The following is a 26,545-nucleotide window of genomic DNA, read 5'->3' as shown; positions in this document are numbered from 1 at the left end:
CTTCCTTCATGTTATTCACTCTTTACAGTGAGGATGATTCGATGCCCCTTTGAGAGGAACTGCAGGCAAAAAAACCCCACGGTACATGCTGAGAAATGGAGGAAGAGGCAGTATGCAATACCATGACCCTAACCAGACAAAAGTCCCCTGGGAGCGCAGGGGAAGGGTTGCCAATTACACAGAGTTTTACACCAACTCAAGTAAGAAAACAGCATGCACAAAAATGTAGAAAGTGGGAAGCAAAATCCAACTGACTTTTACTCCCAAGCACAAAAATCCCAGCCCAAACACAAAGCCTACTAAAAGCCACAAAGCCTAGAAACTGTGGTGTACTGAAAACTGTCATAATTGCAGGCTGTTACTTTAATTTGTAAAGGGGCTTTCTGGTCCTGCATGCATGCTAGGGGGCTCTGTAGGGAAGCCTGTGATCAGAATCTGTCTGGAGACAGCCAGCCTAGAGTAAGATGGAGTGATTTGTACACTCGCTGTATTAGGGAGCAGCCTGCTTTGTCTCTCTCTGGTTTTAGGTTCATGTGTGTTATTGTTCTGCATTTTAAGAAACAACAGTGTTAGATTGCAGCCTTCTAGGAAAATTATTTGTTTTTATCTAACTTCTGTGTTTGTATGCCATGAACATAACAGAATCAAGCAACATTTACCTGACCTGGTTTTCTCTACCTCTTTCCGGAATCTGCCTTCTCAGTACTGAAGCTCTAAGTAGCTAAGAAGACACTCATAACAAGGAGCCACAGCTCCAAAAAAAACATAAAGTCCTAATGAGGAACAACCAATGTATCAGTAAAAGAGATGAGAACGCTGGGCCCTTTCACTAGAAAACAAATCCCAGCCAGCCAGGCTGCACATGGTCTTTCTGACCTTGCCGAACAAGGCAGCAGCTCTGCAATAGGCAAAGTGCTGTCAGGCATCACTTTCAGTTTGGTGGATCTTGCGGCGCTGTGTGGATTAGCCTAAGTGATCCCTAGATGGTCCCTTCTCCAGCACGTGGCCCTAATCATATATTGTCTTCTTCTGGAGCCTGCCCTCATGATTCTGACAAGAGACACCTCTTGCACTCCACTGGACTCTTTAGTACTGCAGGTCACCTAGCCCCTGGTCATCACCTTGATAACTACGTGGTCTGCTAGAAATGCTTAACCTTCCTAATGGCCAGACGGAGAAGCTAGTGGGCCTGGAATCAGTATTGGCTGGTCATTTTCTCACTAAAGCCTTCAGTGAGCAAGGGGGTGGGGCAAGATTTTGGGGGGGGTCCTGATGTCTCTCAGTCTTCTCGGGCAACTTGATCACTTCTGTTGCTTTAAAGGTTCCTGTGGCCTGCTTGTAAGTTCCTTATCTTCAGAACTTGTACAGCACAGGCTCTGCAAGACAGGTGTTCCTGCCCTGCCCAATGTACCTCAGTCTCAATCTGGAGAGACCACCCCATACAGTGTGGACGAGAGTTTGGTCAACATAAATCACTGAATCCTGGGTCTCTCTGCTGAGGTGTATTGCTTTAATACATTTCCCCCCCCTCAGTCAGAGGGTAAAGACATACCACACTTATCTGCCAGGGGGGAAAAGCAATAAACAAGGAAACAGAACAAAATGCGAGCAAAATCTCATGACCCCCCCTCACCCCTCTGCCGCCAATCCTTTCTTAAAGATTTTTAAAATGGCATCTTTAAAAACCAAATCTCCTAAGGCACCAGCCACCTATATGCCATTACTGACCTTATCATTATCCGTGACACTCTTATGAGGGTATGGCACAACGTGGCAAGTCATGGCTATTTATCTATATGACATTGTTGCCTATCAGCAATTTATAGCCAAATGCAAAAACCGCCAGTTTGATTCTGTGCTCAATTATGTAGGTGTGACTTCTATTAAACTGAAGTTAGCGGCAAAACTGCCTCATGGAGGCAGGATGGGACCATGAGTATTTAGGGTAAAATTTTCAAAAGTGCCCGAGGGCCAGATATAGAAAGGTATTTAAGTGCCTGGTGGAATTTACAAAGCACCTAAGCAGGTTAGGTATAGATGTTTTTGTACATCCCACTAAGTGCCTATCTGCATCTTTAGGCACACTGACACCTTTGAAAATCTGACCCAGGTTATTAGGAGCTTAAGTGCCATTGAAAATCAGAGTCACTTAGGCACTTTGACAAATGTTACTCTGTCTGTAAACGTCTTAGGGTAGAGACCTTGGGCTAGATTCTGGTCTCAGACCCACTGGAGTTTTGGGTGGAAGGTTGCAATTGACTTGGAAAGGGAACAGGATTGGAGCCAATGACAGGAATGATTCAAAATGCTTAATTTAAATGCCAACATGAACCAAAATGAAGCCTAGGTAATAACCACAGCAGCTGTTAACTTTTGGACATGAGGAGGCAACACACTCAGGAAACAGTTTTATTTATACTCTGAATTCATGGCTGAGAAAACACAGAGACGTGCATTGTTGCTGTTTCCCTTTTTTCCCCTCCTGCCTCAAAAATCAGCTCAGATATAAAGTGATTCCTTTGTGAAAGGGATAACTCTATATCCAACCTATCAGTCCTCATCCGCAAAAGAAACCTGCACAACACTTTCAAAAGATGAGCCTGGAAGCTTAGCTGCATAACTTTGCTAGACACTGAAAAATCCTGGTATTAATAAAGACACTGGATTCATGCCTTATTACAACACTCTGTAACCCTCTAACCCCCTTTTGGTCCTATGACTACAGGGGTGTTAATGGGCCACTTCACCTTGAATGGTCCCTTAGAATATGTGTTAACTTCTTATGCTAAACTATCTGTTTCACCTCTGTTTAGCTGTGACACTCTGAGTACATTTCCCAAACCTGTAGAAGAGCTCTGTGTAGCTCAACAGTGTGTCTGGGTTACTAACAAAACTTGGTCCAATAAAAGATATTACCTCACCCACCTGGTCTGTCTCATTATTGTTAGTCAAACATGCTTAGAAAAGACGGATACTTGATCTATCACCTTTCTTGCATCCAGCTCTGTATTTCTCTGTCATATTAGACTGATGTCTCTTGCTTGAAGTTCTCTGACCTATTTCCCCACTCAGGAACAATGAAGTTTGTTTTTCTTAATATCTTGGGTTTGGGACAATCTATAGAAACCCATGTGAATGCAATTGAGAGGTCCCCCAGGCATGCAGAGATGGAGCTCTACCTGGGGACAAATGCTTTGCCTGAGTGGGTGGTTCCTACTGGAGTGCCCTGGCAGATCACTGTCCGGAGAGCGAGAAAAAATCAACTTCAGAGCCACTCTGACTCCTGCAGCTGTCACTAAAGAGCATGAGAGGGGGAGAGCTAGCCCTGGAGCAGCTAATAATGGGACCTGTGTACTTACATAGCGGGTTTCCCTTCCACCACCCTGAGAGTCGATTTAATGACCTTGCATTTTAAGACTCAAAATACAGACACTGACCAGTGTCAGCACAACAAAAAACACTTTGAGTTTCCCGATTCTTTTATTCATTCAGATCTTGGGGGTGGGATGTGGGAGGATTCACCAGTTTCCTTGACACGGGCTAAGCAGGCAGGATAGCAGATAGTGTACAATCCTTGTCCCTATTCAATTCATTCAACACCTGGGGATTCCCCTCTCCAAACTCCTTGCTGTTCACAACTATATTGCAACAAGGGCTAGAATCGCCCCACTACCATCCTTGCCTTGTGGATTAGCTGTCGAATCAAAAGGAGTCCACAGTAGCAGCATCACTCCCTCCACTGGCATTAGAGCTGTTTAAAAGAGGAGGGAGCAAAACCAGTTTTGGATGGAGGAAGAGGTGTGGGGGAGGGCTCGGGGGTGGGGGCCGGAGAATGAGAAGTATGGAAAGAAGAGCAAGGGCAAAGGACCACAGATAAGGATGATGTGTGGAGAGAGAAGGACACCCCAACTGAACAGATGATTTGGTTGCAAATCAAAGAGCCTTTGCAATTTCACACACACGCCCCTTCCCACCCCCTCCAAACTCTTACCTTTCAACATTGGAATTGTGCCTTGATCTCTTTCAGGTGAGGACCTCCTTGCGCAAAGCTTCCAGCTTAGAGAGCATCAATGCAACCACCAAATAACTAGAAAACAAAACAACCTCACTGCACACGAGTCGTCCCGAAGACGGTGGTTTTAATTTGGGGGGCGGGGAGGGGGGCACGCTCGCTAGCTCTCCGCCCAGGCGCTGCTAGCAGCAGCAGGTCCCGCCAATCAAAGCAAGGCCATGGTGGCTATGCTATGGAGCATGGTGTCCTCCTGCACCCCCTACAAAGTTCAGTGGGGAGCGCGCCAGGGGTTGCATGAAAAGAAACGCGTGTAAAAAAAAAAAACCCCAAAACAACCCGCCCCGGACAAACAGCAGCGGAGGAGGCGAGGAGCGGGAGAAGGCGCTGCTGTTGCTGATGCTCCCCGTGGTGCTGATGCTGAGGATGTCCGCTGCCGCCTGAGCGCTAGTCCCGGGCATGGAGAGCCGAGCTGCAGGCGCGCGCGGCTCCCGGGTGGCGCGCGCCAGCCCAGTCCTGGGGCGGGTGGGGGAACAAGGCGCACGCGCTGGGGGCTGCAAGCGCGGGGTAGCTGGAGTAAGGGGAGGGGCAGCCCGATCTGTTCCGGCGCCCCCCCCCCTGCCACCTGTGCAAAGGGAGCAGCAGGATCCCCCTAGCTCCAAGGACGGTGCTGACTTGTGCTAATTGCAAGGTGGGGGGGGGGGGGCTGTAGGGAAATTGCCCCTCCCCCAAAGACCCTGAGTAGTTGCCCTGCCCCGGGAGCGCTGTCTCCCCAGCCCTCCCTGCTCACCACAGCTTGCTAAATAACAGGCTGGCACTGCTCTGCAGTGCAACAGACCTGCCTGACTGAAGCACCTTTAGGTGGCTTCTCCTCTCTGCTCCATTCTGCAGCTTGGAGATCTTCTCTTTGGGTGGCTTTTCACTCTGCCCCCTCACCCACTCCGGCACAGCCACCCCCACACCTTTGCGGGGCTTGAACCCCCATACAACTGCAGCTTTGAGAGCTGCCCCTCCTTAGGGAATTCACAAGGCACTGGGTAGCTTGGCCCCACACCCCATGGCCCTGAAGAAGTGGAGGGGCCTGGGCTCTGGTGTTAGCTCCCATGGCCACTAGATTGCCTGATCTGCCTTTGCCCAAGATGCACTTCACCTGTAATTCTGCTCTCAAAAGTGATTGTGAAAATAACCTCTTTGGATTTAACAGACCCACTCCCTATGTGAATTCAATCAAAGGGGCCATTGGAGTTACTCTGGATTTACATCAGTGTAACTGAGGCATTGTCTACACACAAAAGTGTTACCACTTCAACTAAACCCAATGCTGCAAGTGTTGCAACCCCATGAGTGTTGTGAATTTATAGTGGTACAAAGGTGCTTATACTGGTATAGCTAGTCCCAGATGGGAAAAGGAATAAGCTATAAGGCATCTTTATACCAGTCCACGCTAGGGGTTGTACCGGTATAATTATTTCAGGAAGAAAATTACACTGCTAATGGTACAAAATTTTGTGCAGAGCGGGCTTAAGAATAAAATTTGGCCTGTGTCAATTTGGTCACTAAAGTTCATTTGTGCTTAGGGCTCTTATTACCTCCTCCCCCCCCCCCCCCCCCCCCGGCCAGCACTACTAGAGGAAAAGAAACTGGATTCCATTCCTTCTTGTGCATCAGCAGAATCACTGACTAATTACAGGGCCCATTCATTTGCACCTTTACAAATCCAGTGAAGTCAACAGGGGCAGAATGTGAAGATGCTTGTGTCACCAAAGGCACAGTTTGGCCTGCGGCTCCTTCATTACTGATAATGTGAAAGGAAGACTCCAACTTGAATCTCATCTCCCAGACTGAGTTTGCAGGGCTGGCAGTTAGGAAAATCAACATTTTTTACTTAAAAACCAAGTTCTTTTTTATCCTGGAACTCCACAATGCTATTCAGACAGTGGGTGTTTCACATTTTAAATTGCTACCTCAAATGCAGTTTATCATGAACTGGGTTTTTGGAAACGGTTCAGTGAAATTTATTTCTCCACCACAAAACTGAGTTTCTTTCCCTTTCCTAACATGGTGAGAATTTTCCGCTATACTCTCTCACTCTGTGCTACAACCATGACCCACAGCTCTTTAAAACACACATTCCTATTGCTCAGCTGCCTGTTAACAGGGGGAACAATGTTCTCCCTTTAAACTTCAAGTACAGGACTAGTCCTAGGTTTTCAGTTCCACATGCAATTAAACCACACTTGCCCCCCGCCCCACTCTCCCTGCAATTAACTCCCCATCTCTCTGTTCCAGTGACCTCCCTCTCTATCCACCTGCATTCTATGGTTACATCCGTCCTTTGCAGCTCTCTGGTGCTCCATGTTTGGATCACGATGGGATAAGAACTAAGCACATACTATGCAACATTAGCAATGACGACTCACAAAGTTTGATGAGCATAAAGATTGTTGTGGCATCTGACAGCTCTGGCTCTAAAGAAATGTAGTCGGGCATAGCAGAATCCAGGCAAAAACTTAACCTTTCAAGTTGCTATTATTTAGTATTTCTATTAGAAGTACACTCAGAGATCCCGATCATGACTGAGACCCCACTGTGCCAGGTGCGGTGCAAACAGGAGTACACGTGATCTTTGCGCGCCTCCCCCCCCCCCCCCCCCCAAAGATTGCAATGTAAGAAAGCGCAATCTACTGCAGCTTTTCCGAAGTACTCCAGTAGGCCAGTGATTCTGACCATCTTTCTGTGAGGTGCACAGTGCCTTCAACTCCCACTGGGAACTAAGCCTGTTCAGCATTACTCAGGAGGCACTGACAACCTTGCCTAATCATAATCTTTGTCATAAAAACCGATTGCTAAGTCACCTTGATGGCTTGAAAATCATCCAAGTGCTTGAGTTGGAAGGCGCCCCACTGAAGGACAGTAGCAGCCTCCAGGATTGTTTCAATTATCCTTGAAAATCAAGTGGGTTTGGTCTTGAGTATGTCCATTGATGACAATTCTTGACTTTTCCTTAGCAAGCTTGAATTTCCATTGCCTGGACTATTCTTACAGCTGCAAATTTATTCCTCATATTTAAGTTAATTTTTCCCCTGCTGGAGTTTTAAGCCCATTAGTTCTCGTTCTGTCCTCGTTGACTAATGAGAATAATTGGCCCCTGTCCTCTTTATAGCACATCTGCTCTTTTAAGATGGTATCACTTACAGCTCACTTTTTAATCTGCAGAGAGGGGAACAGTTGCATTTAACTAATTACTCCCTAAATAAACTAATTACTGCCGGCAATTTCAGCACACTTTGCACACAGTTCAAACGCCTGTGCAAAGATTTGAAGGATAGACCATCTCTTCTGTTGACAAGAAGTGAAAGAACCAAGCAGGAAATAGCCAATTTGTACTGGAAGAGTCCATATGTGATTTGTTTTATTGATGTTATTGGCTTATATTGAAGTTACTACAGCATGGTTACTTTTCAATTTCATTTGACGTTTGCTTGGACTCAGACTAATGTGTGCAAAGAATACTGAAACATCGGGCCAAGAAAATATGATCTTGGCTCTTTTTTACTTGGGTGGGTCAAATGTCATTGCTGAGTCATTTATCATCGCAGCTTGGGTCGGATATTGGAAAAGTTCTCTGTTTGGGCCATTCATTTTGATTTAGAGGGTTGTATTCTAGTATAAAAACCAAACAGCTTCTTTGCTTCCCGAACTGCTTTTTTAATGTACATATAAAAGCAGTTCTCCAGTGAGCGGAGTACAGGACTGGAAGCAAGGACAATCTGGATCATAGCACAGGTTTGGATAGGGATTGCGTGGGTTGCCTCGAGCAAGCACCATCTCTCTGTGTGTCCACCTGTAACACTGGGCTATTAATACTCACCCCATTGTATAGGGATGCTGTGAGGATCAGTTAACCAGTTTATGAAAAAGTGCTAGAGTTATTTGCACTGTGGTCACGTCCAGGAGCCTCAGGCTTGGACCAGGACCCCATTGTGCCAGGCGCTGTACAAACACAGAAGAAAAAGACAGTCCCTGCCCCAAAGATCATACAGTCTAAATATCTGAAGACTAAAAGTGCTAAAATATCTCAGTGCTGTTTAACCAATGCCTGGTAAATCACACATTGGCAGTCTAGATACCATTTGATCTCCCAGAAGGTGATCCATTCAAAAGCTGTTGGCCGGCTTCACATTTCATCAAAACCTCTCATCATGTGGAACATTTCTGATGTCCCCCGAGACCGGGAGATAAACAGAGTGGAAATAGGCAGGAGATCCGTTTTGCATTACTGTACAGCAGGTTTCAGATTATACAAGATGGATACTAATCTGTTTCCCTCTAACCCGCAGTAACAGATTATTTACAATCTAGCTCCATTGCTACATTCACACATTCAAGAAGTATCCCTGCAGCCACAAGTTCTGGGTTCACCAAGCTGTTACAGCCCTGTCTGAGTCCCCACTAGTGCACAGTCACCAGTCTGGGGCAATAGGTCCCAGCCTTTGGAGCCTATGTGCTTCCAAGCCAGCTAAATTTGGGCAGAGTCCAGACGCCATATCAGAGATTGGGTTGAGCTTGTCCTGCTGAAAATTCATCAGGCTGCTGTGCTCAGATCCAAATATTGGACCCTGAGCGTTTCAAAGCCCAGGTCTGAGCAGCACTGATGCAATGGGTCAGGTATCTCAGATCCACTCCCGGAGCACAGACCCCTTGTCTGATACCCCTTCTCAGAAGTGAGAGCCCCATGGTCCTGGTGCCCTAGGCTCCAAGACTCCTGCTGAGCTCCCCAAGACTCACCAGCTGCTCAAATGCACCTTTTCCCAGAGTACCATCCCCCTCATGGATACTCTAGTTCATTGTTTAACCCTTCAAAGACCCATGGCCGTCACAGCAAGGAAGTCAAAGGCTTTGCAAAGTAACTTCTTAAGCACACATACACACACACATACACACACACACACGCTTCATTCCTAGAGAAAGCAGAGATACTTACAGCCCCATGCACAAACAACCACCCTGCAGCAAAACCCTTCCCTACAGTGTCCCCACAAATCTGAGAGCCTTTGGGTTTTGGTCGGTCCTTTCAGGATCCCCAGACCCTCCTTTTCACCTGCTCAGCCTTCAGGTTCTCTCCCCCTGCCCCTGCAACAGGCTCTCCATCACTTTCCCGGGTCTAGCGATCAGCCTGTTCCTCCCAGCTCAGAGAGCAGGTGTCTTTTTAACAGCAGCTTCTAACCTCTTCCTTTATTCTCCTGGCCTGCTGGGGTCTCCCTCAGCAGACTATGTGGAGAGAAACCAATTTCTTTTAGCTTGGCCAACCTCTTTAGCATTGCCCTACTAGAACAAGGAATGAGTCATTCCACAGTTACTGCTCTTTCAATGGTCCTCTAGCTTCTTCCCGACAGGGGGTGTGAAGTCAGGGAGGTGTCAGGCATTATAAGAAGCCATCCCTTGACATCTCTAGGTAGTTCAGTTGCACATTCTTCAAAATGGTGCTCCAATGTCAATGTGATATAGGCTTCTACAGACATAACAATCCATCACACAAGCACCATCAGCACGGTAGAGCTAGAAGAAGAGTGTCCCCCAGCAAGGACCCTGGATCACCCCTTCAGGCCTGAGGTTGCCTGTGTGATTGGAAACTTGACTGGAAAGTTTAAGTCAGTGGAGGTACACCAGTGTAAAACCATTATATATGAGTACAGAATCATGAGCTGGGGCAGATTAACTAGGGTGGGTTGACCAGCCATTATGGTAGATTAGCAAAATTCTTCCCCTAAGTAAAACTACAAAACCAGCCAAAGAATACATGAAATGACATTATTAAAAATATGCTGCTATTCAACCCAGGAGGCAGGAATTATCAGGTGAAATTCTCTGGCCCATGTTATACAAGAGGACATACTAGATGATCAGAATGGTCCCATCTGACTTCAGAATCTATTCTAAACTGATAAAAATCCTTTCTTAATTAATCTAGGACTGAATGTTAGAACAGGCTGGGAAATGACTTTTTAAATAGAAGTTCAATAAAAACAAATAATTTGTTGCTAAATTTATCACTGAAACTTTGCAATGAAAACAGAAGTATTGTTTGCAAAAAACATTCCCCCTTTAGATTGAAAAACATTTTTTGTTGGAAAACTAAGTTCCTATAGAAAATGTTTCCCACTCTCCAGTCATTAGCTCTATCTAAGATACTTATATAACCCCCATTATGATAGTATCTGAGTGCCTCACAATCTTTAATGTAGTTACTCTCTCACACCTCGGTGAGGTAGGGCAGTGCTGTTATCTCCATTATACAGAAGGGGAACTGAAACACAGAAAGGTTAAGTATCAGGGGGTAGCGTTTTTACTCACGAAAGCTTATGCCCAAATAAATCTGTTAGTCTTTAAGGTGCCACCAGACTCTTTGTTGTTTTTTTAGAAAGGTTAAGTGACTTGCCCAAGTTCACACAGGAAGTCTGTGGCAGACAAGGGAATAGAACCTGGTCTCAAGTTGCACCATAACCACTGGATCAACCTTTCTCCAGTAAACATATCACAGTGTGCTACAATTAGGGAAATTCAGATTCAGATCCAACTGCCATAACCCAGTGTCCCTTGGATTGCTACGAGTCCATCTGAGATCCACCATTGGTAGGAATGAGGAAGAACCTAAGTTTGAATGCTGCCATCTGCCGTGGAATATTGAAGCAATTTATAGTTTTCATATTTATTTCCAATACTCTGCAGACCTCACTTCCATGGTAACTTGGTGGATGAGAATTATGCCACTTCTGTATTCAAGCATCTTTCAGCAACACCAGTTGGTCACTGGACACAGCTCAAATCAAACAGATGGCCTATCTGGGATAGAGCAAAACACAAGTGGAACTGAAATAGAGCTAATTTTGAGCAGCGGGCACCCAGTATTGTCTGCTGCTTTGCCTGATGCAACAGTGACTCAGATTTGGTTTGTAGAACTCCAACGTGAAAAAAACAGAATCAGCTTTTTGTAAACAGTCCATAAATATAATACACACACACACACACACACACACGTGCATAGATATAGGTTACATCATGCCTATTATTACAGTATAATATGCACCCCTGTCTGTATAAGCATCAAATGGATTTTGATTTAGAATCATAGAATATCAGGGTTGGAAGGCACCTCAGGAGGTCATCTAGTCCAACCCCCTGCTCAAAGCAGGACCTAATCCCAACTAAATCATCCCAGCCAGAGCTTTGTCAAGCCGGGCCTTAAAAACCTCTAAGGAAGGAGATTCCACCACCTCCCTAGGTAACCCATTCCAGTGCTTCACCACCCTCCTAGTGAAAAAGTTTTTCCTAATATCCAACCTAAACCTCCCCCACTGCAACTTGAGACCATTACTCCTTGTTGTTTAGTGGCCAGGTACGTTAATTAAAGATGGATTTTCATAAGGAGTCGGTATCTGTAAAATATCCATTCATTATGAGCTTGGTGTTATCATGATGAATTCACCATTGAAAAACCATGGCATTATATAGGTACCCCAAATAGAATAAACATTTTAAATCCCAGGCTCCGATTTTAAAAAGACAAAACCTTTTGGTACATAAAAAATCCCCACAGTTTTACCTTCATGTAAATGGACCTGAATACTGAAGTCCAAGGCACAACTGAGCCAGTGAGTGTTTTGACTTAGTATGAGCTATGTAAAACCTGACTAAGGCCCTCAGGATCCAGCCCATTATAAATAGCCATGTTAAAATCAATGTTAAGGGACCAGCATAGACCAACTATATGCAGAAAGTTCAGTATGAAGCCTGCTCCTTCACCCTTAAGATCTGTGACATATATTAGCTCATTCACTCATGAGCTCTAAGATGAACCAGGAAAAATAGTGGTGTGGAAGTAAAAAACATTTTCATCAGCCCCATCCTATGCATTTCTATGTCGTAAGTTGAGCCCTTCAAAAGCAGAAATCAGTTCTGCTCATTTCCATGGTAACTCAGATAATGAAAATACTGTGTCTATTCAGCATCTTTTGACTGCAGTTAGTCAAGTGGACGACACTCAAATTTTGCTGGCCTCGCTGGTAAAATAAAAAGAAACATTTCTAGGGAGAAAACTAATAGAGAAAAAGAACTTTTCTCTTGAAACAGTACCTGAGTCCACAAGTTCTTCTAGACCTTTTTGACAGGAATGAACAGCCACTGTTACGGCATGGGATTGCATTGGTTATGCCTGGTAAAATTTGCTCCTGTGTAGAGGATCCAGAAGAAGGCCCGTGCACCAGTTAAGCCTGCCAAATAGCTGTGTCTACACTAAGAGATTTTGCTGGCACAACTATGTCAATCAAGAATTACACCGCTTCATCTCTCACCAATATAGCTATGCCAGCAGAAGTCTGTAGTCCTAGCCTTGTGGCCCAACCACTGCATCATCGTATCTCTTGGGCTAAAGCTAATTAGCAGTATCTCTAAAAAGGTCTCACTGTGGGCATTAAAAAAATTAGAAACTATTTTTCAAGTGCCCGGTAGGTCCTGCTTAACATCAAAGGAATTTGACAAGTTACATGGTTTCAAAAGCGAATAGTCTTCATCCTGGCATGCAAGTGTCCACTCTGTAACGGAGCCCTCGGTCCATAGGTAAAGCCGGCCTCAAATATTACACGGTGGGTAGCTAGTTCTTTAAAGTAACATCATGTCTTTAAAAGCCTCCCTGTCATTCTGAGAGCTTGGCACAGCATGTTGGACTGCACGCATCTCTTTGTGCTTCTGCCGGGAACATGACAGGTCTAACTAACTGTAACGTGATCTCACACAGCCGCCATGTCAACTGACAATGTTGACAAAAGGGAAGGTATTCCCAGTGGGGCCTGGGTGGCAAAGTGAGTTTGATGGTTCTGAGCACAAAAATCATCACATAATTTGGCACGATCCATCACAAATGGCCATCTCTGCTCAAGCGAGAACCAGGACTGGGATGTCGGAGGGGCTGCAGGTACATAGGAAGAGCTGGGTGGGTTAATTTTGCTTCTGTTGAAATCAATGAAAGTTTTGTCATTGACTGTAATGGGAGCAGACTCTGGGATGGAGGATGATACAGAAAGACAAAGGACAATGTTATTAAATTACTGAAAGGCAAAAATTGGACTTAGTGTGTTTATAGCAGACCTCTCCTCTGGGAGAGTTTGGCATTCTCCATCCGGCCTAGGTAATGAAGCATGCATGGCAAGCTGTCGACTTCGACTCACAGGCAGAGAGACCGGAGAGCATACTAGTGGATGATGGAAAGTCCCAAGATGAAGGGCTTCAGGAAGGCTGTGAGATGACATGGCTGGCATGTCACCGCGAGAGCCAATGAAGGATGGGAGGTGAAAAGCTGTTGCATGTTACAATGGAGACCAAGGGGCATTGCAGGGATGGGATCAGCAATGGGGAGACAAATGGAATCACGCTCAGTCCAGGGATCATAGCCCCAGAGTGAGACCTTCATTCTTCTGTAGCAGAATGAGGCTGCAGTGATGGATTTATCCTGCATGGACCATCCGCTGGGGACATCATGTTAAGCTGTCTTACAACTAGTGTAGATGTTGTTAGTTATTGAAAAGCAACTTCACGATGGTTTTTTTTTAATATCGGGGCTGGAATGTAATTTAGTCCCTATTGTATGTTTATATCTATTACTACTATTTATTTACATGCAATAGTGCTCAAACTGTGCAAGGTGCTTTCCATACACAGGACGTGTCACAAGGCTTGATCCTGGGGTCCAGCTGAGCTCTGCTTGGTGCAGGATTGTGATCATAGAATATCAGGTTTGGAAGGGACCTCAGGAGGTCATCTAGTCCAACCCCCTGTTCAAAGCAGGACCAATCACCAGACATTTTTTCCCCAGATTCCTAAGTGGCCCCCTCAAGGATTGAACTCACAACCCTTGGTTTAGCAGGCCAATGCTCAAGCCACTGAGCTATCCCTCCCCCCCAGAGGCATAGATGGTTGTAGGCCAACTTCGCCTATCACCAATCCTGGGCTCCTCTCATCTGTAACAACAGAACAATCTACTGTCCCCGCTTGACATGTGACAAGATCCCTATTGGCTGAAGTCCCTTCTGTGTACAGCAGAATCAGAGGTGGGCCAAGGAGCTTCACATTACGATTCAATTTTGATGGTGTTGAAATCTCACCGGCTCAGCTTGTTAGGTTTCGGCTCAAAATGGCCACCTCTCGCTGCTAACCCCAAAGTCTGATGCAACCGGGAGAGGATCAGGATGCTGGACATGCCCCTTGATCTGCAGAGCATGGCCCCACTGGGGACCTGGTTCCTGGCCAGGCTCAACAGGTGGGCTCGCTACTATTGCTTTCTTGATCACCCTGCAGAGATTGCAGTGCGGGGACAGCACTGGCCAAGAACCTGGCTCTCTATACTGGCCTCCCCCCTCTCTTGTGCACCCTCACAGCACAGGATCAACCCTTCTGTCTGCCAATGAACAGATGGAAGCCACATGAAAATACAGATTTTCAAATTCTACCCTCTGAGGCACACAGGCATGACTTCCAACCGAGGAACAGGCGTGCCGTGCAACTGGCGTGCACATGTAGGCGCATGGATTCCACTGGCTGGGATGCATGGGTGCAGATGCAGGGGCGAAAATCCCTTTTTGGCTACATCCACGCTACATGGGGGGTCGATTTAAGATACGCAAATTCAGCTACGCGAATAGCATAGCTGAATTCGACGTATCGCAGCCGACTTACCCCGCTGTAGGGACGGTGGCAAAATCGACCTCTGCGGCTTCCCGTCGATGGCGCTTACTCCCACCTCCGCTGGTGGAGTAAGAGCGTTGATTCGGGGATCGATTGTCGCGTCCCGACCGGACGCAATAAATCGATCCCCGAGAGGTCGATTTCTACCCACTGATTCAGGCAGGTAGTGTAGACCCAGCCTTTGTCTTATGATTACTTCTAGGAAGAGCAATGAAGGAACCAACTTCAGCCCAATAAAGGCTCACTCAGTTCATGTCGCTGTTGTCTTCCAGATGCTCGCGCGGGCCTGCAACAAAGCAATCAAAAGCTTTCAAGAAGCCCATCTGCATGGCCAAGGGACCCCGACACCAACACGCAGCTGAGGGAAAACAAGCCCCAGGATCATGGCGACGCAGAGCCTGGCTGCAACAAAGGAGACTCGAGGGGACAAAAGGAGAATTGCCGACTTCCCACGCGGTTCTCTGCACTTTGACCATCAGAATAACTTTTAACAACACTCGCTTTTCACGGAGAGCGTTTGCTGTGGCTTGTTTCATTTTCTCAGCTGAAAGGACCTCAAAAAGGAGAGAGCCCTAGGAACATATTTTGAACGCCCCCCCGCCCCCCCCTCAGCGAGGCTGAAAGCTTGCCTTGATTATGCCGCAGTTTGCTCGGTGAGCTGTTGCAGGGATGAGGTAGTGCCAGCTTCTACGGGGATGAATTAGTGAGGCCAATATTGAGCAACTTCCCCAGGCATTGTCCTCAGCGATTGAGGATAAGTACCGTGTTTTAGCCTTTTGCAAGTGATTATTTTCTTGTCATTAGGATTCTCCATGGGAAAGGTCAACTATGTTATTTCTCTCAGCCTCTCCTGCTCTGCTAGGGCCATCAGGCAGAGAGAGCATTACCTGATAAACAGTGGTGCAAATAGAAATCATTTCTTGCCAGTACTGCACTCATGAGAGGGACATATGGAGGGTCACGTGACCTCCCCATGTGACCCTCCATATGACTCCTACCCGCTTCGCCCCCAGACTGGGGCCCCCACACTCTCTTTGTCCCCCCCGATACCACCCTTTGTATATACAAACAGAGGTCCGGTACACAGCCGACCATACCAGCAGGGGGCAGCTTCCCCGGAACCTGGCAATTTAAAAGGGCCCGGGGCTCCCGGCAGCCCCTGGCGCTTTAAATTGCCACCAGAGCCAGGGTAGCGGTAGCAGCAGCTGGGAGCCCCAGGCCCTTTAAATCACTGCCGGAGCCCCTGGGGCTCTGGCCCTTTAAATCGCTGCTGGAGCCCCGGGGCAGTGGCGGCAGCTGGGAGCCTTGGGAGAGGGGGGCTAGCCCCAAGTCTTTCTGGTACCCCGTACCTGCTAAAAGTCTCTTGCCGGTACTGCGTACTGGCGGGCATCACCCTACTAGCAGTCCTGCTGATAAATCTTCAGGGAGAGGAATATAGAGTCACACAGACACTGTGAAATTCAGTCCTGTGCAGAGGGCCAGCACCAAGCCAATGCATCGCTCGTTTCCCCCATGGTTTGTGTTGTCAGCACAGTAGGAGTTCTACCTCCTACAGAGAGAGAATTGTAAGATTAACATGCCCTATTGCATCAATCCTAGGGCAGAAAGAGGCTCTCACTTAGGCCCTGATTCAGCAAAACACTTAAGCTGGTCATTAACTTAGGTACATGCTTAAGTCCATTGATGGCCCTGGGAATTAAGCACGTGTAAATGCTTTGCTGAATCGAGGCCTAACAGAAGGCGTGCTGCGTGACACTCCACAGAGCGGCCGGAACCAGTCTTCCAGTCGCTGTCTGTGCACAGATGGGCAGAAAAAGAAACATGCGCGGGCCACAGGAGGCCAGTGGGTGCAGAAACAACCCCCGCTCCAGCCATCATGACAACCAACAAACCCCTCTCAACAGATTTGCAACTCCACTGTTTCAGGAACATGGCAGGACTAGAAGAGACCAAGGTAGAGAAGATGTCTCCCCATAATCCTCACTCCTCAAACACATAGGGATTTATCACTTGTCCTTTCAGTGCCCATACCAGCCTGGGTTTCTGTCTATCTGTCCTAGGTACTTACATGCCCCCTATTCCCGCCGAATTTGAGTGTCCCCCGTCTTTAATGTCTTTAGCCTCACAGGTAAGGCAGTTGAATTATACTCATTTTCCAGCTGGAAATTGAGGGACAGAAGCCTGCCTTCACTGAAGTGTTAACTCAAGTCCCAGACAGGCACAAAACCCATTAACTCTGGTGTGCTGGAGGTTTTAAGTCCGGCTGGCTATGCCACTAGAAGGTACAGCCTACAGCCGGCATCAGCCCAGCTCGTCAGCTGCTCCCCCGACCTGAGCGTTCTTTCACAATCTGGCTGCTCTCCCTCGGGGTAAGCTAACTCGAGAGGAGTTAACACTGCAGTGGAGACACAAGGAGTCATCGGCAAAGCAACAAATTGAACCCAGGTGTCCTGAATCCTAAGCTAGTGCCTCAGCCACTGGGCCAGCCTTCCTTTGAGAGGAGGCTGTTCAGCCTTTCTGATGAGGAGATAGGCAGTCCCTTCAATGCACACCCTTCACCGGTAACGAGCAACTCATTGCACTCAGGGTCTCAAGCCAAATGCAAAACTTTCCCCCAAGGGCCCTAGCCATGAGGCACAACAGCCTTCCCCTGCTTTTATGTATTTAAGCCAAATATGCCCGGAGAATGCTTCTGCTTCTTCCTATTATTTTCAGCTATTTTAGGTGTTTTGTGGAAATCTTTCTTGTTTATATAACGAAGTCACAGCCCAGTGTTTGCGATACCATATCCATGGTAACTCTAATATAGCCTGCACAGAGACGTAGGATTTCATTATGTGGCTAAGCTGCAGGAGGATTAGGAAGAGAAGGGCTGGGGAGGGGGGGGAAGAGAATCATCTCTAGGATGCATCGGAAAGACACCTCGCCATAAGACTGGACTTGAAAGCAAGGCAACAGCAGCGTTTCCTGCTACACTCTGGCCAATTGACAACCTTCATTTACCGCATCAAAGCCTCGGTGTCTTCACGGTACTCGCCCAGGAGCAGCAAGTCATCTCAAGCAATTCACGATCCGTCCAACGCCCTTTTATGCTGTCTAGGGACCACAACGCATCTGAGAATCAGGCCCTGGCCGTCAGGGCGAAAAGACAAAGCAGAAGGATAATAGACTGTACCTCTGCCAGCTCGCTCTCCCCCTCCTCTACGGCAAGAACTAAAGCATCACGACACAACTGGGACCGGCCAGTTCGATCCCATCCCGACGTCTTTACTCCACTCCGACAAAGTGTCCCTCGGAAATCAGTGGGGAGTTTTACCTGCAGGGTGGAGCCGGTTATTTTCTTTGGGACAGATTCTGACACCCGCCCCCCAATGCTGAGATTGAAAGGAGGGGGGAAGGCATGGCGCAGGATGAGGCAGGGTGTCAGAAGCTAGCCCTTAGTAAGCAACAAATCAAGGAACAGCATCTGCCTCGCTAGCACAAAGTGTCAATTCTCGTGCTCCGGGGCACAAAGAAATCACCAGCTGAGGCAGGAAGAAATGTCCCCTCTCTCTGTTTGGCTCCTTCCAATGATCAGAGTCCAGCATTGGCCAGCATGAGAGACAGGCTCCCAGATTAGATGAGCCATTGGATTATTCTGCAAAAATTTGGCCCTGCCAGCCTCTCTCTTCCTTTCTCTGCTCTTCCCCTCTTCTGGTCCTTTCTTCTTACTAGTGCTCGGCCCTGCACCTTGCCACACCTTCCAGAAAGCAATAGCCCGCAGAATCAGCGGCGTGGTATGTACGCCCCTGGTCTGTGATGCTAGTGTCAGTTGTCTCTGCTTATACATGTGCTGTTCTTTATCCGCCCAGCACCCCGAGAGCCAGGTGTATGTTGGTTTGCAGCCAGGTCTCGTTGCGGCACTTGTTACTCGTGACTTTCTTAAAAGAAAGTTTGCTTATTCACAAAGCCCCCTGTAGATCTGTAAGCTCAGAGAGGTGACGTGTCTCGATTTCACTGCCAGGACGGGAGTGCACAGAGCCAGAGGCAGCCGTTCCATTGTAACGGGGGTGCGTCTAATCTCCAGAAATAAAAAGAAAGGATATAAAATAGTCCCCTAAAACGTTATTTTCACGTGGCCTGTGATGAGACACACTACTGAAAAAGTACTGCATGTCACTGTCTGGATGAAGATCTGATTACACAGTGTGCAGTTATTATTACAGCATTTGTATCGTGATCGGACCTAGGTGCCCCAGTCACGGACCGGGACCCCACTGTGATAGGCACTGTACGAACACAGAACAAAAAGTCAAGTCCCTGCTCCAATGCGCTTACACTCTAAGTATAAGCCAGGAGACAGCAGACGGGAGCACAAGGAAACAGTTAGGCAGTGGTCTCAGCCTAACCACCTGCCTAACCATTGTCAGCTTTTATATACACACAGGCAGAAGGAGACCGTGTTGTTCGGAGCACTGGACTGGTACTCAGGAGAACAGAATTCCATTCCCAGCTGTGCCACTGCCTTACTGTGTGACCTTGGGCAAGTCACTTTGCTTCTCAGTGCCTCAGTTTCCCCATCTGTATAATGAGGACAACAATACTGACCTTTCTTTATAGAAACACTGATTTCAATGGATGGAAAAACCTGTGTGAGAGCCAAGCACCATGCTATATAAAGCCTTCCTTCTCCACAGGGATCAGCCCTACAGTGTTAGCTGCTTCTCCTACGTGTCACATCTCTCTCTCTGCTCTCTTGTAATTTGCCTTTTCCTGATGTACAGCCTGACTCAGACTCCACATAACCTGATCAGCACCGAGGTAAATTTGATCAGGGCATTCAAGCATAGTACACAATCTTGCAGTGAATGTGAGCTGTGAATGTCAGAGGCCCTCAGGCACTGAGACCTGCTTTTTCTGTGTGTCCCATCTTTAGCAAAGCAGATGGCAAGTTTCCTCTCCCCCCCTTTCCAAATTTAATTTACATTTACGGTTCTGTTGCATTTGATTATAGCTGGAAGGAGTGCTGCCTACTCCAATCCCTAATTTAGTGCATCAAGAGCGTTTAAACCTACTTACCTGTAAGTAACTCTTTGTTCCATGAAGGCAGTTTTGCCTCTCGCTGGTGGGGTACATAGAGCAACGCAGAGCTACTGCTTTCTCAAGGTCCCGAGGACAAACGTCTTACAGAATTGATTTCATGGCTCTGGAAGTTGAATCTTATCTCTGTGTCAGGCTGGATTTTCATCCAGGGGTGCTGCTGGCACAACACACTGCAGAGGCATCGGTGGAGTGGTCTTGGCATGTCTCCAGAGCTCAGAGGTTAAGCCTACAGTGTATAGGGCGATGATTAAAGTAACTCTCGCTGGGGCAGGGACTGGCATTTACTGCATGTTTGTACAGCGCCTAGCACGACAGGGCTCTGACCTGTCTGAACTCTAGATACGCTAAACATAACTTCTTTCACTGCGGGGTATTACAGGTATTACTGAGCCTTGCAACGCCCCCAGCAGGTAGGTTTTCTTACTGCCGCCTGACAAATTGACAGATGGCCAAAGAGGAAGCTCTGGTTGGTGTAGGATGGAACTATTGACCTCTTGAGTAGGATGGGCCACTAGGGTCTTGCCTAGCCCAGGGAATTTTAGGGAAAAGCCCCTATCCAAGTTAGCACCAGACTCGGTCCAAATGTGGCCACGGCTCCAGTGGCTTCCAGAATATTTATTTCTGTCCCCCCACGTGTGAGCCCCTAACGTCACCTCTTTCTAGCTCTGCACTCGCTTCTGAGTGCAACTCCCATTAACGTGGACACCTGGGACCCGCTTATCCAAATGGCCTCCTCTCGCCTTATACAAGGTAGGGGGAGGCGAGCTCATCAGAGGCACCGCTGGGCATTATAGGCACTGCCATGCACAACCAGAGCCATCCCAAGCCGACACCGAGGGACTCATTCTGGCTGGCTGCTTTCAGAGCAGAGAACCCCTGGCCTTGGAGATCAGCCAGCACTTGGCCTTGGCCACTTCATATGTCTTGTTTGGCTAATTGTTTCGGTTCCCAGGTTGGGGCATTGGTTTCCCCTGGTCTGGGTTGTTTGGTATTATGATGGTTCATCGCTAGTCCCTGGCCCCTCATATGGCCCCGATGTGCCCCTGGGGAGTATGGCAGGGCGGCTGCTGCGGGATGAAGTCCGGCTGAAGTGCTGCTGTGCTCTGGCGATCTCCTGCTAGCATTATGGCCCCTGGGGGGCTGTTACTAGCTGGTACCTTCTGACTTGCTCTGGGGGGCCAAATTGCCCCCCGCCCAGCTGAACCCTGAAGTAGCGGGGCATGGAGCCAGCTTTGCCTCCCTGCCCTCCTCACGTCCTGCACCTCTTGCAGCTTGAGCAGGTCCAGAGGTTGAGCCATCACCCCAAGGCCTCTTTTAGCTGCTTCTCCTGGACACTGATTTAACCCCAAGGGATTGTGATATTAGAGATTTACCAGCAACTGGCGATTTCACAGGCATTTTTGGGAACCACCGTCATCTCGGTTCCTTTTGATTCCCTTCCTCTTATCCTCTCTCCCTGACCTCCAGCTCTCAGCCCTGACTCCGCTGCCAATCGCAAGGGATTGGGCTGAGTCTGGAAGCTCACATCCTTCAGCGGCTCTCCAATTCGCCTCACAGCCTGCTTGCCCGTAGCAAGGCGTGTGTGTCAGAATCAGGGATGAGCTTGCCATCTTCTTGAGACTGTCTTAAAATAAACAGCCTGAAGCAATGGGCAGAAGGATGAATCCTTGCTCTTTGCCTGGATTTATGAGAAACTATTCAGGATACGTTGAAAGAAAGTATTTCCCCCCCCCCCACTTCAAATAAATTCTGGCCGCTTATCTCCAAAGTTCAGCTGTTTTCGAGCTAACTAGCCGGCATTATGCTGTTGTGCTGCCAATGCTTTCTGGGGAGAACAGCTCAGGAACTCCACTTGCACATGATGAGCGTCTGGGGGGTTCCGTACTAATAGATTTTAGCCTTGCACACTCGGGGGAAGGGAGGGAGAATTGGCTAGCTAAGGAGCCGGGTTTTTTAGCCTGGTAAGGATAATTTTACCTCCTGCCTTGTAGACAATTGAGCTTCTTACCCCATCTAATTAGGAAACAGTACCAAGAGAAATGGAGAAGCGTGCGCGTCTGTGGGTGGGTGGAAGGGAATTAAAAACAGGGTGAGACAAAATCTGTTTTCCAGTCTCTCAGTGATGAGAGTCAAGTGAGAAATGGGTGTGTATGTGCGTGTGTACACACACGCAAGCAAGCAAGTTATTTTGCAGCTTTCAGGTAATGATCTCAGAGCATTACAGGAACACAAATTAAGTCTAGCGCCCTCCCCATCCCTTGCAATCAGACTCAGATAAGTAACAGCTCCCTATTCCCAACTGGAGAAACTGAGGCACAGAGAAGTTGAGTGACTTGCTCCGGGCCATACAGCACATCAGTGGCAGAGCCAGGAACAGGCCCCAGATCCTCAGGCCCTTCCTCTAGCCACCAAGACACACTTTCTGCCTTCTCAAAAGTAAAGCTCGAGGGCCAAATCCCCAGCTTGCGTAGCACAACACCATTCAAGTAGCCTGATTTACACCAGTTGAGAACCTGGCCCACAGACAAGCCAGCCAGAGCGGTGAGTTCACAACTGAACTCTTCTCATGCCTCACCCACTCCAGACCATCCATAATCACTTCCTGCATGTAAAGTTTCCATGACGTGCTTTTTCATAATGGACACACATCAAATATGAACTAACGCCTTCAATCTCTCCAGTCGTTCTCCCCCAGTGCTTTAAAACATGAGCCGCAGAAGCCTGGGGCACAGAGACTGACACAGCATAAGCCATGGGGGAGGGAAGTCTACACATTCATTTGTTGGAGACATTTATTTCATGAGGCACTCTGTGTGTTAGCCTCTTCTTGACCTTTGTTTGAGTATATGCTGTATTCGAGACCAAAAGCTCTAAGCACTGGGTCACCTAACAAGGATAGAAGCGTTGGATCAATTGCCTCATTCCAGGCTAATGGTTGCATCGAAAAACAGTAAAACCTCATTCAATTAAACTTAACAGTGCAAGAACGAATGATTCACCAAAACACTGATGCCCCAAATTGACTCTAATCCCTTTCATTACACAAAAGAGCAAGGTTTGGGAATCTGGACTCTCCCTCGTGCCATGTCCCTAAACACTTCTAGTGGCACCCAGGATCCAGAGGGGACTAAGCGTTAGCCCACACATACATCCATCGGAAAGGACAGTTTGCAGCCATGAACAAAGACGGAAGAGTCAGAGTTTAAAGCAAGGCAGTTGCTGTGTATCAGAGCTCCAGGCAGTTCATTAGCATTCCAATTAATGTACACAAAGATAAGAACACATAAAACCTTTAAGGAAAGGGAGAGAAAAGAGGAGGGAAATGTACCTTTAAACTGCAGTCCGAAGTCACAGCTGCCCCTAGAGCAAAGAAATACCAAATATTTAGCATTTTTAAAGCATCAAATGGGTTATGCCCTATCCATCAGACCCATGCATGGGCTGCATACAGAGGGATCACGATCATTTCTTATGCACAGGGCACAGGAAATGAGGCCGGAGAAAAAGGGCTGGTGTTTTCCTTCAAGCTCTGTTCAGGATCGGGACCCCTTTGTCCAAGGTTGTGTAATAGAGAACCATGACAAATGCTAACCTCGGACACCCTTCAGCATCTTGCTCTTGCTGGTCTTCCTGACGACGACTGGGTTTACCCCAATCAGCAGATGCAGGATCAGCTTGGTGTGAAGGAAAGAGGCAGTTTTACCAGTGAGTTTGCTGGGGCCACCCAGCAACAAGGAGACCAAGTGAAACACGTTTCCCTTCCTCACAGTCCTCAGAGCCATGCATAGTTAACATCAGCACTTTCATCTTCCAGGCAATGGGCTAGATCCCTAGCTGGTGTATATCAATGTGCCTATGCTGATTTACATCAGCTGAGGAACGGATCCCAACAATCCACACAGGGGTGGATGCTCCTACATCCCAAGCTACGTGGCAACTTTCCTGCACAGGGCTCTGCATCAATGCCATCGGCACCCCCGCAAAGTCCTGCGTGTCGTGGAACAGGCTAGCAGCCACAGCCGAGGGCTGTTAATTAGGGCATGACACCACAAGGTGCTGGACACGGAAGCCCACGTGTTCAAAGGTATATAGGCTTCGCTCCCTCAGAGCCCTGCTGATCCACTCTTTACTGAGCCCATGGTCAGCTAAGGAGGGGCAAGGGGACCCACTTCAATTTACAGCCACCGTTGGGCAAAATAGTTGACACAATGCACAACAGACAAGTGCCAGCTGGATAAATAAAACCGAGTCCTCTGGGACAGCACAATGCTTATAACAAGAGCAGTCTCTTCCCACGGGGGGCTCGTTACTAGAACTAAACAAATGCCAGGCACTCTGCACTTTTTCTTTCTTTCTTTCTTAATGAAAAAACCAACAAGAAAAGTTTGGAAGCCCAGGAAGAAGCTACATTTTAACGGGTCTGAAATTAATCCCCTAGTTGGGCTGGTTGATTAAATCAACCTTCCAGGTTTGAATTCCCTTTAAACAGGGAGTTTGGACTACAGACACCCAGGCAAACCCAAGTGCCTCGTGCCTCCAGTTCCCAACGGCTGTGCCAAACGGCTGCTGGGCCTGATCAAAAGAGCAGCTGCTGGGAATGGAGAGCTTCAGGTACCCCATGCAGTGGGACACTCTCCAGCGCTGAGTGACACGTGAGAGCAGAGACAGAGCGAACTCAAGCGCCGAGCGAACCACGGAATTCAACACTCTTACCCCAACCCTGAAAAAAAAATAAAAAGAAAGGAAGAAAGAGAGGGTGCTCCCGCTACTGGCCTCGTGCTGCTAAATTATTTACTTCCCGACCGAGAAGGTGGCTCGGATTCACTTAATGCTTTAAGGAGCAAATGCAAGTAAAAAGCAAACAAAAGGGAACATTCCGCTAAACTCAGGTTGTCGGGTCATTTGTTTTCTCATCTTTAAATGGAGCTTTAATGTCGACGAGAGGCAAGTTAGTGGTTGGAGCAGGAGACTGAGAGGCAGGACTCCTGGGTTCCAGCTGGGCTACTGGCTTTAGCAGTGTGACCTTCCTGTGGCAAATGGGGATAATCGGACTGACCTCCCTTCCAGCGGGATGAGTGGTTTGGTTAGTTAATGCTCCTGGAGCACGCGGAGACATGAAAGACACCGCGTGCTTATTAATAATATCACTTTGATTCTAATCATTCTTCCCGGCTTTCTTTGAATGCTACCAAGCTAGCACTACTCCGCTGTGGTTTTTATCTCATCCACACTGGGAGGCTCTATGGCTTGTTACAACAAATGGGTTGTGCTCAGTTATCAAAAGAGAAAGACATTATCAGGGCCGGTGAGAGGGACCTCTCACTTTTCTTAGAGGGAAGCTGGCATAGGAGAGTCTAGTCCACTAATCAAGTATCAGGGGGTAGCCGTGTTAGTCTGTATCCACAAAAACAACAAGGAGTCCGGTGGCACCTTAAAGACTAACAGATTTGTTTGGGCATAAGCTTTTGTGGGTAAAAAAACCATTTCTTCAGCTGCATCGTATTAGTACACTAATGTTTCAGAAGCTGTCAGCACTCAAATGAGTGGCCATTTTTTTTTCCAAAGGAGCTCACTTGAAAATCTGGCCTTAGCCCATTATTGAATCCCACCATGCTGACCTAGGCAGGCCAGAAAGTGTGGATCTAGGTCCAAGAGAAGTGCGCAGATTTGTTCTTCCATTCCGAGTACAAAGGGAACTGTCAGACATGACAACATGAGACAGGCCGCCCCAGATCTACCTGCCCTGGCTTGTATGTGGGTACCACCCTGCTGCTATCCAAAATACCAGCATCTCGGGGGACATGCTAGATCGCTGCGCGGCATTGGTACTCCCAGTATCTGTGCTTCACCAGAGAAAGCAAGGTGTTTGCCTGAGTAATGAACCCGCTCTGAGTCATCAGAGGGGATTGAACTCAGAAACCTCAACAAGAAAAGCAAAAGCCTCTACCACTTGAGCTAACAGAATAACTGCTTTATTGCTTAATAACTTATCCTTGCTGGAACCAGCTGTCTAGAGACGTGTGTTTTCTCTCTCTCACGCACACAGACACATACACACACCTTATCGACTCACAGAATTACCCAAAAGGTGTAATTTTACCCAAATTTAATTAAACCAGTTCAACTGTGTGTGTGGACGCGCCTAAACTGATTTAAAGCGGCTGTACAGTATTTAGTTCGCCTCGGTAAACATACAGGCGTCAGTTCATGCAATAGAAGAGTGTCTACACCGGGTTTTGCTCTGGTTCAACCAGATTGGGTTGAGCTGGGCTCCTCGCCGCCTCGCTGTTTTATGGGAAATGACTATTAAGTGGAGAAGAATTAAGAGGAAAATCAGTTTGGCAAGAATGCCGACTCAATCCCCGGCAGCAGACGGTGCGCCCAGAGTCAGGCCATGTCTGTGCAGCAATCTGTGAAATTAACAACTCTCCAGGCTTTGCTTTCTGCTCATCTTTCCAGTCAACGGAGAGAAACAGTCTTTGATTCAACCCTTTAGAGACTACGCTCCCATATGCAGCCCTCTCGGAGGAAAACAGGAGAGATTCATCAAGGGAGACGCTAGGAAGGGTCCTGGGAACAAGGGGTGGGTTGGGCCGCATGATGTGCATGGGCTGTCGTAAGAATTATTATTCTGTGATGGGGCTATGTTTAGAGTGGTTCCATAGCGGAGCCTGAAAGGCAGTTTTGTGTACTGCATGCACATATCAAAACCGCATG

At 47.6% G+C, this 26,545-nt stretch overlaps 1 protein-coding gene across 2 annotated transcripts in view; it reads right to left on the bottom strand.

The window, feature by feature from the left end:
• FAM163B (family with sequence similarity 163 member B) overlaps positions 1-4,492 on the bottom strand; it is a 64,434-nt gene extending 59,942 nt beyond the window's left edge. The window contains exons 1-2 of one of the 2 annotated variants that reach the window (XM_054007502.1): positions 4,364-4,492; positions 3,992-4,087 (exon numbers count right to left, since the gene is read on the bottom strand). The gene's annotated coding sequence lies outside the window, so the exon portion shown is untranslated. Of the gene's footprint in view, positions 1-3,991 lie in introns of both variants that reach the window. The other variant, XM_054007501.1, reaches the window with a different exon arrangement.
• Between the last annotated feature and the right edge of the window lie 22,053 nt (positions 4,493-26,545).

The sequence above is a fragment of the Malaclemys terrapin genome, chromosome 17, assembly GCF_027887155.1.
Source record: "Malaclemys terrapin pileata isolate rMalTer1 chromosome 17, rMalTer1.hap1, whole genome shotgun sequence".
Classification (NCBI taxonomy): Eukaryota; Metazoa; Chordata; order Testudines; family Emydidae; genus Malaclemys; species Malaclemys terrapin.
The sequence above is the reverse complement of the archived record's forward strand: the minus strand, read 5'-3'. Positions and strand labels throughout refer to the sequence as shown.